This window comes from Anomaloglossus baeobatrachus, chromosome 2 (genome assembly GCF_048569485.1).
Source record: "Anomaloglossus baeobatrachus isolate aAnoBae1 chromosome 2, aAnoBae1.hap1, whole genome shotgun sequence".
NCBI classification, from domain to species: Eukaryota; Metazoa; Chordata; class Amphibia; order Anura; family Aromobatidae; genus Anomaloglossus; species Anomaloglossus baeobatrachus.
In genome coordinates this window covers 251,692,820-251,706,320 of record NC_134354.1, presented here as the reverse complement: position 1 = coordinate 251,706,320, position 13,501 = coordinate 251,692,820, and the positions used below count along the sequence as shown (strand labels likewise).

Genomic DNA, 13,501 nt, shown 5'->3' with positions numbered 1-13,501 from the left:
CTCGGACAATTTTGAATTCTTTTATCGTGACATAGTAATCATGTTTTACCTGTTTAATATGTATACAAGTTTTATAATGCTGACCAGAATATTTTATATTTGCACTAGTTTCATAATGATGATTTTCTGAACAAGTTTGTAAATGCTGAGAATTTTATGCTGCTAATGACCAGTGTTTGAAAAATGCTTTTCTTACCATGCGGATCAGTGAACCGTATGGAGTTAATATGTTTTGCAACATTTATGTAATATGCCTCCCATAAAGGGAAGAATGTTACCTGTTATATTGTGTATTGAAAAAAAAAATTGCAGTGTACTAACTTTGCTTAGTTGCAGCCCAGGAGTACTGCCATTTGCTGTGGGGGAATGTGGCACACCTGAGGCCTCAGTCGCCACAGCGTACTGCACCTCACTTAAGGTGCGGTACTCAACCCGGATACAGAGGAGGTCGGTACCGGTTTTACCACTTACACAACTCAAACACACAACTCGGTTGCCCTCCCCACTGAGGACTGGGCTAGGGTAGGGTCCTAAGGCAATCTCCAAACATGGGGGGCAGCCACCCACTAGTGAGAGGGACCCGGGGAGGAGCAGCCACCAGGGGGAGTCAGGAGCCAACACGACAGTTAGGGAGTTCTCCAGCAGGAGAGGAAGGGAGCAGACGGTCTCACTGGTGGCTCTGGTGGGACACAGGAGTTCATGCCGTTGCCAAGGGAAGAACTTCATTGCTCCCTCTGGACCGTCACCACACAGGGTGCAGGACCCTAGGGAAGATCATTTTTCAAGCTGGTTTTCCAGAATCTGCCGGGACGGCGAGATTGCTCGTCTCCCCGGCCAACACAGTGCCTGAAGCACAGTACCATATAGGATCAGGGGCTCTTATCAGAGTCGGGCCCCGTTGCGGAACCTTGGAATCTGCAAACGGGACGGGAGTTTTCACTTAACACAGGCTGGGGTCCCCAAGAAGCTTTAAGCTCAAGGATCCGCCTTACACGGCGCTATCAGGAAGGGCCCACCGACCACCACACCGGACTGACTTCCAATGGGATCTGGGGTCGACGGGGCTCATCACAGCGGGTGACCGGTAAGCGGTACTACCCGGGCATGCTGTATAACAGTGAGTAAAAACAACCTGGACCCACAGAGACTGTGTGAGCCTGTTATTGCCAGCGTCGCCACCCTGCAACTTGGCGCCTGCCGTTACTACGCCCCTCATCATCCTCCCTGGGGCCTGCTCCACCTGTGGGGAGGGCAACCATCTTTGCTGCTACTACCATCCGCCCCGGAGGACAGCGACAGCAGCGACGGCTAATCCCTGGCCGCGTACCACAGGTGGTGTCACAACAACAACCCCCATCATCACCTCCTATCCCCCATTTATTGTGGACACCTCAGTGCATGAAACCAGGCAGGCCACTGCGACTTCCCAGATCTCCACACCGGCCCGGTGACGAGTAACAGGTACCGTACCGCACCTGAGCCCCTGGGTTCCACACACATCCCCCCCAAAAATGTGTGTTTTTTCAGCTGCTTTTTTTCCTGCCAAAGCATGCGTTTTTATGAGCAGATTTTCTGCACACAAAAACGCAATGTGGGCACATAGCCTGAGGATTCCCTCTCTACGCTCAGTGTTTATTATGCCGCCGCTCTTATTGTGTATATATCTGTGTTTCTTCACATACTTTCTTACACCTTGCCTGATGAACAGACCTGAGGAGTCTTGGAAGCTTGCTTTATCATTTCTATGTTAGCCATTAAAAGGATTCATAACGACAAGATTATTTCGTTTTTCTCACTGAGAACCATCTTGTTCATTGTTCTGCCCCCAGAGGCTCAGTAGTGGCCACATCCATGAATGACGGCCATTAATGTCCCCACACCTTTCTCTGGCCACTGTTATAGGTGGCTGTCATAGACAATGAATGGGGACGTGTGTCTGTGCTCATCCATGCTGCAGAGGACCCCACTCCAGAGATCAGTGCTACTCCCAGCAATCAGATATGTGGAAATATCTTTATACATCCCCTTTAAGTAAATACAAGGTCACCTATATCTGAATAACCAGTTTAAGAAGCGGTAGCTCATGATTGAGGTGGCAGCAGAATTCAGATCGCTGCTCCTGAGTACATGCAGGCTGTCACATCCCAGCAGGGCTGCAGCCCCGTGACTGTCCTCCCCCCATCCCCTCCATTCACAAGTGACAAGCATCTCTGGATGACTCAAGCCTGGCGTCAGCAGCCTCCATCACTGGCGTCTTCGGGCAGGTAAGCCGATCCTCAGCGCTGGGAGTGCCCCCGGTGCTGACGTCACGCCTGCGTGCTCCTAGTGAATGGATCTGGTCCCTCTCCTCCGAGCTGGCGCACAGTCCCTCCTACCTGCATTAATCCAGGCGCAGCCGTCCGCGCAGCATCACATGTCGGGTAAGGGCTCGCGTTCTCCTCCGGGCTGTGCCCTGCTGGTGTGTGGGGTGAGGGCACACACCTGGCAGTGTGCTGATATGTCTGCCGTCCCCAGGGTGACACTGAGGGATGCCCTCACCTGCACGGGGCTCGTCCTCCTGCACTGGTACCAGTACGCCTGGTATGGAGGGATGGGGCATGTGCCACCTGCAGGCCTGGGCACCAGCCCATGACACCTTGGAGCAGGGATGTGCCCAGCCTCGCCTCTCATTGTGTGACCTTGAGTGCTATTCTCAGCTCTCTGAATATTTAATACCGCTGCCATGGCATTGGCATTGGGTGACATTTGCAGCAGTCTGGGCAGTGGGGTCTTATATGTTATATGGTGCTGGGCTGGAGGTTAGTACAGCTGTGCTAGAAGTTCTGGCTATGGCATCAGCATGGGCACTGTGCCCCTCCTGTATCACCTGTAGCTGGCAGCAGACTGGTGGGCACAGAAGAGGGTCCTGGTGCAGGGACAGTATAGGGGCCCTTTGCAGCCCATTAGCTCCTCATAGAGCACAGTTCCACCTGCTGTGGGGTGCACATCAGCCCCCCAACACAGGATGCACCTCTGATATGTCCGCCCCTGTGTAGATACAATGTATGTGGGAAGAGGTAACGTATCCCCGTCTCCTGGTCGTCCTCTGTATGACTAACACCCGCAGGCCTCCGGGATTTGCTTTCCTATCATGCCCACGTCACGGGCTGTGTTTTCCTATAGTGGATTTTGCTGCCCTTTTTAATAGCAAGTTAATGGATGCTATAGCATTCACAAGAGCTGCTTTGTGGGTAAATGTGGCCCCTGTGCGGGGAGCTGCTTTATGCGTAGTTGTTGCCCCTCACCTCTGAGGCTCCTGTGTGTTTGCACCAATGAAATGCCCTCCTCTGCTTTGTGAACACACGTGGCCCCTCACCTCTGTGGCCCCTGTACGGGGAGCAGCTTTGTTCGTACACGTGGCCCCTCACCTCTGTGGCCCCTGTACGGGGAGCGGCTTTGTGGGTACACGTGGCCCCTCACCTCTGTGGCCCCTGTACGGGGAGCGGCTTTGTGGGTACATGTGGCCCCTTACCTCTGTGGCCCCTGTACGGGAAGTGGCTTTGTGGGTACACGTGGCCCCTCACCTCTGTGGCCCCTGTACGGGGAGCGACTTTGTGGGTACATGTGGCCCCTCACCTCTGTGACCGCTGTACGGGGAGCGGCTTTGTGGGTACATGAGGCCCCTCACCTCTGTGACCACTGTACGGGGAGCGGCTTTGTGGGTACATGTGGCCCCTCACCTCTGTGGCCGCTGTGTGGTTGCACCAATGATATGTTCTGCCTGCTTTGTAGGTAGATGTGGCTCCTATTTTGGTTCCTGTGTGGTTGCACCAATGATATGCCCCCCCCCCCTTTGTGGGTAAATGTGGCCCCTCACCTCTTGGGCCGCTGTACAGGGAGTGGCTTTGTGGAAACATGTGGCCCCTGACCTCTGTGGCCGCACCTATGATATGTTCTCTCTGCTTTGTAGGTAGACGTGGCCCCTCTTTTCTTTTGGTTCTTGTGTGCTTGCACCAATGATATGCCCCCTCCCCCCCGCTTTGTGGGTAAATGTGGCCCATCACCTCTTTGGCCCATGGGCTGGGAGCTGCTTTGTGTGTAGATGTGGCCCTTGGATGGTTACACCAATGATATGTCCTACTGCTTTGTGTGTAGATGTGACCCCTGTGTGCTTGCACCAATGATATGTCCCCCCTGCTTTGTGGGTAGATGTGGCCCCTCTTTGGCCCCTGTGTGGTTGCACCAATGATATGTCCCCCCCCCAACTTTGTGGGTAGATGTGGCCCCTGTATAGTTACACCAATGATATGTCCTATCTGCTTTGTGGGTAGATGTGGCCCCTGTGTGGTTGCACCAATGATATGCCCCCCTGCTTTGTGTGTAGATGCTGTCCCTCTGTGGCCCCTGTGTGGTTGCACCAATGATATGCCCCCTGCTTGTGTGTAGATGTGGCCCCTCTGTGGCCCCTGTGCAGGGAGCTGCTTTGTGGGTAGATGTGGCCCCTCTGTGGCCCCTGTGCAGGGAGCTGCTTTGTGGGTAGATGTGGCCCCTCTGTGGCCCCTGTGCAGGGAGCTGCTTTGTGTGTAGATGTGGCCCCTCTTTGTCCCCTGTGCAAGCAGATGCTTTGTGTGTAGATGTGACCCCTCTGGTCCCTGTGCAGGGAGCTGCTTTGTGGGTAGATGTGGCCCCTCTGTGGCCCCTGTGCAGAGAGCTGCTTTGTGGGTAAATGTGGCCCCTCTGTGGCCCCTGTGCATGGAGCTGTTTTGTGTGTAGATGTGGCCCCTCTGTGGCCCCTGTGCATGGAGCTGCTTTGTGTGTAGATGTGGCCCCTGTGCAGGGAGCTGCTTTGTGGGTAGATGTGGCCCCTCTGTGGCCCCTGTGCAGGGAGCTGCTTTGTGGGTAGATGTGGCCCCTCTGTGGCCCCTGTGCAGGGAGCTGCTTTGTGGGTAGATGTGGCCCCTCTGTGGCCCCTGTGCAGGGAGCTGCTTTGTGGGTAGATGTGGCCCCTCTGTGGCCCCTGTGCAGGGAGCTGCTTTGTGGGTAGATGTGGCCCCTGTGCAGGGAGCTGCTTTGTGGGTAGATGTGGCCCCTCTGTGGCCCCCTGTGCAGGGAGCTGCTTTGTGGGTAGATGTGGCCCCTCTGTGGCCCCTGTGCAGGGAGCTGCTTTGTGGATAGATGTGGCCCCTCTGTGGCCCCTGTGCAGGGAGCTGCTTTGTGGATAGATGTGGCCCCTCTGTGGCCCCTGTGCAGGGAGCTGCTTTGTGTGTAGATGTGGCCCCTCTGTGGCCCCTGTGCAGGGAGCTGCTTTGTGGGTAGATGTGGCCCCTCTGTGGCCCCTGTGCAGGGAGCTGCTTTGTGGGTAGATGTGGCCCCTCTGTGGCCCCTGTGCAGGGAGCTGCTTTGTGGGTAGATGTGGCCCCTCTGTGGCCCCTGTGCAGGGAGCTGCTTTGTGGGTAGATGTGGCCCCTCTGTGGCCCCTGTGCAGGGAGCTGCTTTGTGGGTAGATGTGGCCCCTCTGTGGCCCCTGTGCAGGGAGCTGCTTTGTGGGTAGATGTGGCCCCTCTGTGGCCCCTGTGCAGGGAGCTGCTTTGTGGGTAGATGTGGCCCCTCTGTGGCCCCTGTGCAGGGAGCTGCTTTGTGGGTAGATGTGGCCCCTCTGTGGCCCCTGTGCAGGGAGCTGCTTTGTGGGTAGATGTGGCCCCTGTGCAGGGAGCTGCTTTGTGGGTAGATGTGGCCCCTCTGTGGCCCCTGTGCAGGGAGCTGCTTTGTGGGTAGATGTGGCCCCTCTGTGGCCCCTGTGTGGTTGCACCAATGCTATGATATGCTTTAGGTGAATGTGACCTGTGGTGATATGTGTACCGTGCAGCAGGATCTGTGGGAGCTGCCCCACTGCAGAATTCAGGGCAGCGTATTGGGAAGTTATCCCATTATACACACAGGGATCTATCCCATAATATTACATGACATTGCAGGCGTATGAGCCCAGCCCGGTGCCTAGGAGTTTCTGAGTTATGGGCTCCGGTGTCCACCAGGCCGTTTGATAGTAAATTCATGGCCTATAATTCAGTAATTGCTTTGTTGCCTGGTGACTGTCATAGACTTGTACACGTTTGATGTACAGCGTGTGCGACTCCAGCTCACAGCCGTGGTCCTCGTGTGTTGGTCTGTAGCCTGGGAATCCATGTGCTTTTCACTATGGACAGATATATGGAATAATTCAGTTATTAGTAGCGGACAGTCATCGTTTCACTTGTGCAGCCAAGCGGCTCCTGGAGATCTGCCATGATTAATACTACAAATGAAGTGTTCTGAGTGTCTGAAGAATTAACACATTGTTACAAATACATTGGTTTTGTTTTCTTTTTATGTGTTCATATATTTGCTAATAGCTCCACAATTCCCTAGAGGAGCCTGGTAGAGACTCGCACATTGCATGCAGATTGCTTTTATGTGTATGGATCCAGTATGGTGCCCTTATCTCACTTTGGGGAAACATAATACCTTTGTAATAAGACATTATGCATGCCTCCTCCTGTGGCCACCTCTGTGCCTCTTCCTGTGCCTGCTCCTGTCTCTTCCTGTGCTTCCTCTTGTGACTTTTCCTATGCCTGTACTTGTGCCTGCTCTTGTGCCTACTCCTGTGCCTCCCACTGCGCCTACTCCTGTTCATTCTCCTATGTCTCCTCCTGTGCCTCCTCCTGTGCCTGCTCCTGTGCCTTCTCTTGTGCCTCCTCCTGTGTCTCTTCCTGTACCTCCTCCTGTGTCTCCTCCTGTGTCTCCTCCTGTACCTCCTCCTGTGCCTTCTCTTGTGCCTCCTCCTGTGTCTCTTCCTGTACCTCCTCCTGTGCCTTCTCTTGTGCCTTCCCCTTTGCCTGCTCCTGTACCTCCTCCTGTGTCTCCTCCTGTACCTCCTCCTGTGCCTTCTCTTGTGCCTCTTCCTGTACCTCCTCCTGTGTCTCCTCCTGTACCTCCTCCTGTGCCTCCTCCTGTGCCTCCTGTGTCTCCTCCTGTACCTCATCCTGTGCCTTCTCTTGTGCCTCCTCCTGTGTCTCTTCCTGTACCTCCTCCTGTGCCTTCTCTTGTGCCTTCCCCTTTGCCTGCTCCTGTACCTCCTCCTGTGTCTCCTCCTGTACCTCCTCCTGTGCCTTCTCTTGTGCCTCCTCCTGTGCCTGCTCCTGTGCCTCCTGTGCCTGCTCCTGTACCTTCTCCTGTGCCTTCTCTTGTGCCTCCTCCTGTGTCTCCTCCTGTGCCTCCTCCTGTGCCTTCTCTTGTGCCTCCTCCTGTGTCTCCTCCTGTACCTCCTCCTGTGCCTTCTCTTGTGCCTCCTCCTGTGTCTCCTCCTGTACCTCCTCCTGTGCCTTCTCTTGTGCCTCCTCCTGTGCCTCCTGTGTCTCCTCCTGTACCTCCTCCTGTGCCTTCTCTTGTGTCTCCTCCTGTGTCTCCTCCTGTACCTCCTCCTGTGCCTTCTCTTGTGCCTCCTCCTGTGCCTGCTCCTGTGCCTCCTGTGCCTGCTCCTGTACCTTCTCCTGTGCCTTCTCTTGTGCCTCCTCCTGTGTCTCCTCCTGTGCCTCCTCCTGTGCCTTCTCTTGTGCCTCCTCCTGTGCCTCCTGTGTCTCCTCCTGTACCTCCTCCTGTGCCTCCTCCTGTACCTCCTCCTGTGCCTCCTCCTGTGCCTCCTGTGTCTCCTCCTGTACCTCCTCCTGTGCCTCCTCCTGTACCTCCTCCTGTGCCTCCTCCTGTGCCTCCTGTGTCTCCTCCTGTACCTCCTCCTGTGCCTTCTCTTGTGCCTGCTCCTGTGCCTGCTCCTGTGCCTCCTGTGCCTGCTCCTGTACCTTCTCTAGTGCCTTCTCTTGTGCCTCCTCCTGTGTCTCCTCCTGTGCCTGCTCCTGTACCTTCTCCAGTGCCTTCTCTTGTGCCTCCTCCTGTGTCTCCTCCTGTGCCTGCTCCTGTACCTTCTCCAGTGCCTTCTCTTGTGCCTCCTCCTGTGTCTCCTCCTGTACCTCCTCCTGTGCCTTCTCTTGTGCCTCCTCCTGTGTCTCCTCCTGTGTCTCCTCCTGTGCCTTCTCTTGTGCCTCCTCCTGTGCCTCCTGTGTCTCCTCCTGTACCTCCTCCTGTGCCTTCTCTTGTGCCTCCTCCTGTGTTTCCTCCTGTGCCTGCTCCTGTGCCTCATTTTTTGCCTGCTCCTGTGGGCATCATTTTACCTTTTCATGAAGTAATTCTGTTATATTACCATGTATATAACGCTATCCTTGAAAATGCCATAGGACAAGTGACTGAGGCAGAGTGGGGGGTTGGGAGGCAATCTAGCAAATCAATGTTCCTGGGAAGACACCAAGGCCTCATTTTCACTTCAGTTTCCGTTTAAACCTCGGCACTCTAGACGGGATGGTGGCTGGTAGGGGCTCAGCCCTAGTATACTGCACTCTGAGGGCTCATTCACACGTCCGATGCTGTCGTACGAGCGCTATCTGTGGTTTTGACGTATAGCTTTCACCCCTGTGATACTCTTATAGGGCCATTCACAAAATTCCAAAATTTGTAAAAAAAATAAATAAATTGCGCTTTTGGCTCCATTTTCCAAGACCCGAAGCGTTCTCATTTTTCGGGATCTGGGGCTCAGTGATGGCTTATTTTTTGCACCCTAAGCCGGCGTTTTTAATTATACGGCAGATGCGATGTTTTGATCACCTCTTATTGCATTTTATTGCAATATTGCGGCGACCCAAAAATTGTAATTCTGGTGTTTTTTTTCTCCTCATTACTCCCTTTACCAATCAGATTAATTTATTTGATATTTTTGATAGATCGGGCATTTCTGAATTGAGCAATACCAAGTATGTGTATATTTTATTTATTTTTTAATTGTTTTATTTTCAATGGGGCTAAAGGGGGTGATTTGAACTCTTGTGCTTTTTTTTAATTTTTGTTTATTTGTAAAAACTTATTTTTTCACTTATTATTGCATTTACTAGTCCCCTTAGAGGACATGAAGCTGCGATCTTCCAATCGCTTGTGCTGTACATAGCAGTGCACCAGCACTACCCTGTATCGCAGAAATCATGACATCCTATGAACGCCGGCTCACAGGAAGATCATCATGACAGACACAATGGTCATCAGCTGACCCCTTTCTGTTATGATGAACCTATCGGAACCTCATGATCACGTCACAGGGCCGCCGATGGGAGCGGAGAATGGGTCGCTTTCCATTGTCATAGACTGACAGCAGGATTTAACTAGTTAACAGGTGCGGGCAGATCTCCGATCCACACTCTCGTATTAGAGGCACATGTTAGCTGATTGGATCAGCCGTCATCTGCAGGGAAAGATGCGGGCACAGAATGTGAGCCCCTATCAAAGTCAAGGAGCCGATATAAGACATTCCTATGGTCCTTCTGAGGTTGGGGCAAAGAGGGAATGTGCATGTTGGATTTCAGCATGCCCCATCATTTGTTCCCTGACAGAGTTATCTGAAAGTGGCTTATATCTATATATCTTCCATTGAGATATTGGTGGAGTTGGATGGGATGGTTCCGCCTAAGATAAGCCCAGATAATTTCACCTGCACATCTTTGATGGTGTATAGAACATTTACTTGTGAAACTAGAGTTGACAGTCCCATAAATAGTAGGTGTTATATGACACATCATTGCATAAAGCTTTACATAACGGAACCCGTGGAGCACAAGCCAGACTAGTCATGAGCAGATCACATCAATGGAGTTTATTCATAAGCTGTAATTCTCTAATCAAACAGTGGAGAGAAGATCAAATATGGGAAGCCACACAATAGAAAGTAGTCAGAATTACAGACACGGGGAGCTGTAACCTTGACTTTCGAGAAAACATGTTGTGGCAGATGCAGCTCGCACACCAGCAATATTGATCATCTGCTCGGGATGCACACAGAGAGGTTGGTGATTAATATGGCATCCGCTGTGTTCAGTATAATTAATAGATTTTTTTTACCAGTTGCCATACGATTAAGAGTTAATTTATTTAAAGTAGATGTAAAAAATTGTGACTAATATCTCATTCTAGTGTCGAAGCTGTAGCTCCATTATTCTGATACAGTGCTCCAAATTTCCTATTTAGTCATAAATTAAATGGAATCTTTCACTAGTTTTTGCTGCTTCATGGGAGAACAGCCTAACGTAGTGGCAGAGATCCTGATTCCAGCAATGTGTCACTTACTGGGCTGCTTTCTGTAGTTTCGATAAAATCACTGTTTTATCAGCAGGAGATTACCAGTAGAGCAAGTTCAAATTGCCACTCTTTTGTCCCATGGAGAATAAAACAATAAAAAAATATACACATATTTGGTATTGCCGCCATATGAAATTTCTGATCTATCAAAATATAAAATCAATGAATCCAATCTGTAAACAGTGTAACAAGAAAAACCTCAAAATGCCAGAATCACGATTTTCATGCAGCCACAACATTGCAATATAATACAATAAGAGGCGATCAAAACATTGTATCCACCCACAAATGGTATCCATAAAAACGTCAGCTTAGGGCGCAAAAAAAGCTACAACACAGCCCAAGATCTCGAAAAATAAAACCGTTAAAGTTTTCTGAAAATGGCGCAAAAAGCAAATTATTTTTATTTTTTTATTTCTTTATTTATTGTTTTTTTTACAAATTTCTGAATTTTCTTTCACCATGTAAAATGAATGGTTTCATTCAAAAGTACAACTCGTTCCGCAACAAAAAGAACCCCATCATACCGCTATATTGATGGAAAAATGAAAAAGATATGACACTTGGAAGAAGGGGAGGAAAAAATGAAAATGAAGAAATGGCAATAGGCGGGGTAATGAAGGGGTTAATGGACAGCACTTGGACAAATGTTATTCAATAGGGCAGAGCGGAGATGATCTTTATTTTATCATACTTATTCAGCATGCTGCAGTTTGACTCTGAAATCGGATGAGACTCCACCATTCTAGTCTATGGGTGTGAGAAAATAATCTGATGCCACAGTATAGCTTTTGATTTTTACGCATATATTATAATTCTATAAAGTAAGAAACTTTAAATTCTCCTGTAAATGATTAATCCCTGCTGAGAAAAAAACCCATAGTATACGGATTGCACATGGACGACAAGTGAGGAAAAAATTGTCCTTTTGTTCTGGATGAAATTCGGCCCATTTTTTTTATACTGTCATGGGATCCCAGCCTTAGAGATGTTGTATTTCAGCAGCCCCATGAAATATTAAGTTATATATAGAACATCTTGCCATTTCTTATCCCTCTTTCTGTCGTGCTTACAGTGTCATCATACACTAATGTGACATCTAGTACTGTTTGTCCTGGATCTTGGTTCAACGTAATTTTAGAACCATCAAAACTACCTGGACATTTAAATAAGCAAAGTAATGAAAGAGGGAAGAGGCCAAGGTCAGCTAGATTTGTTTTTCTAGGTAAAATAGCTATGAACCAAGATTTCAGGTGCCACGTTAGTATCAGAAATATGAAAAGTATTTTGTTGGAATCTTGGCGAGGTGGCAAATGCAGAGCACCGTTTTGCTTTGCTGGGTGATTGCTGGAATCCCATTAAATGGATATTGGCCAATAAAATCATGTCAGATTGTCGTGTTTCATATCCATGTGAAGGTAAAATCATGATAGAAAATATGATGCTAATGTTCCTCACCTGTGAGTCCCAGGGGCAAAAATATACAGGAACCTGAAATTTCATAATTTTCTGAAGCTCTGAGCACAGCCCACAAAACATCCCCATTTTGAGGTCATAGAGGAGAGGGGGATCTGAGGTCATAAAAGTCAGCTCCCACATTTTTGCCTTGTTCATTTCTGGAGGACACAGATAAGCTATTCTGCTGTCCATTTGTATTCTCAGAGATCCTCCCTCCATAAACCCGGAAGTCGTATGAGGCACGAGCTTAGTAAGTTTCATGTTTATCTCTTTTATATTTATGTAATTGTCTATACAGTATTGTATTGTTCCTTTTGTAAAATCTTGTATATTTTTTATAAGCACTGCCTACTCTTTCAGATTAAATATATAAAATTGAATAGCTTCATTCCTTTTGCTCTGAATCACAAACCCAAATATGCCTTAGGCTATGTTCACACACTGCATCTTTTTTCTGAGTGCATCTTGACTGCATCTTTTTCCTGTGGTCTCAAAAAATGCAGCTTGCGGCCCAAAAAACGCATGACGTTTTGCTGCGTTTTGTCGTATTTTTGTTAATGTGTTTTTTAAAGTAGAAACAATGATAGAATATTATAATTGATAGATAGCCAGAATAGATGGATAGAGAATAGATAGATAATAGATAGAACATATAGAATAGATAATAAGAAAGAACTGATAGAAAGAAATAACAGAACAGCTTGATAGAGGGATAGCCAGCTTGGCCAGCTGTTTTTTCTTTATTTTTTGGGATAAAAAAATAACGTGTGGTCACCACCATTTTTTAAATCCAGCACAGGAACAGCAGCAGCTGCAGGCTGCAACCTTTAGCTGTCTTCTCTTCATTGGCTGGTTATGAATAATAGAGGGAGTCAGACACTTTTTTAAATTATTTAATAAATAAATAAATAAAATAACGTGGGGTCCCCCCATTTTTTATCTCCAGCCAAGGTACAGCAGACAACTAGGGGCTGATATTAATAGGGTGGGAAGGGCTATCTTTATCTGGCCCTTACCAGCCTAACATTAGCCTAAAGCTTCCCCGGAAGTAGCGCATCCTTAAGATGCGCCAATTCTGGCACTGGGCCCAGCTCTTCCCATTGCCCTGGTGCGGTGGCAATCGGGGTAATAAGTAGTTAATAACAGCCCACAGATGTTACTAAGCCCTAGCTTAGTGATGGCAGGCATCTGAGACACCCCCGTCACTAATCTGTAAGTGAAAGTAAATAAACACAAACACCCAAAAAATCCTGTATTTGAAATAAAAGACAAAAAAGCCCACTCTTTCACTACTTTATTAATCCCCAAATACCTCTCCAGATCCGAGGTAATCCACACAAGGTGCCACGACGCTTCCAACACTTCTACATATCTAAAGTTCACAGTGATCGCCATAGAACAAGACTGACCACTGTGAGCTCCATGCAGCAACTGAAGTGAGCCGATCGATATGTGGTGACGTCACACAGGTTACATGCGGCCACAGCTGTGGAGTCCTCCACCTGTACCCAAGTGACTGAAGTGAGCCGCACGATCAACGGGACATCACTCAGGTCATTTGCTGTAACAGGTGGAGGCCGGGGCCATGCTATGGTCGCGACTAACCTGAGTGACGTCACCGCTGAGCGCGGCTCACTTCAGTTGCGGCCTGAAGTTCACAGCTGACAGTCTTGTTCTATGGTGCTCACTGTGTGCTTCAGATATGTAACAGTGCTGGAAGCGTGGGATCTCGTAGATTATGTCGAAGCTGGAGGATGTGATGGGGTTATAAAGTAGTGAAAGAGGGTGCTTTTTTGTCTTTTATTGCAAATAAAGCATTTTTTCGGTGTTTGTGTTTATATCATTTCACTTACAGATT

General features: G+C 49.2%; 1 protein-coding gene across 2 annotated transcripts in view; it reads left to right on the top strand.

Moving 5' to 3' along the window:
- Positions 1–2,184: 2,184 nt before the first annotated feature.
- SLC6A17 (solute carrier family 6 member 17) overlaps positions 2,185–13,501 on the top strand; it is a 121,454-nt gene continuing 110,137 nt past the window's right edge. Inside the window, exon 1 of one of the 2 annotated variants that reach the window (XM_075335742.1) lies at positions 2,185–2,264. The gene's annotated coding sequence lies outside the window, so the exon portion shown is untranslated. The other variant, XM_075335741.1, reaches the window with a different exon arrangement.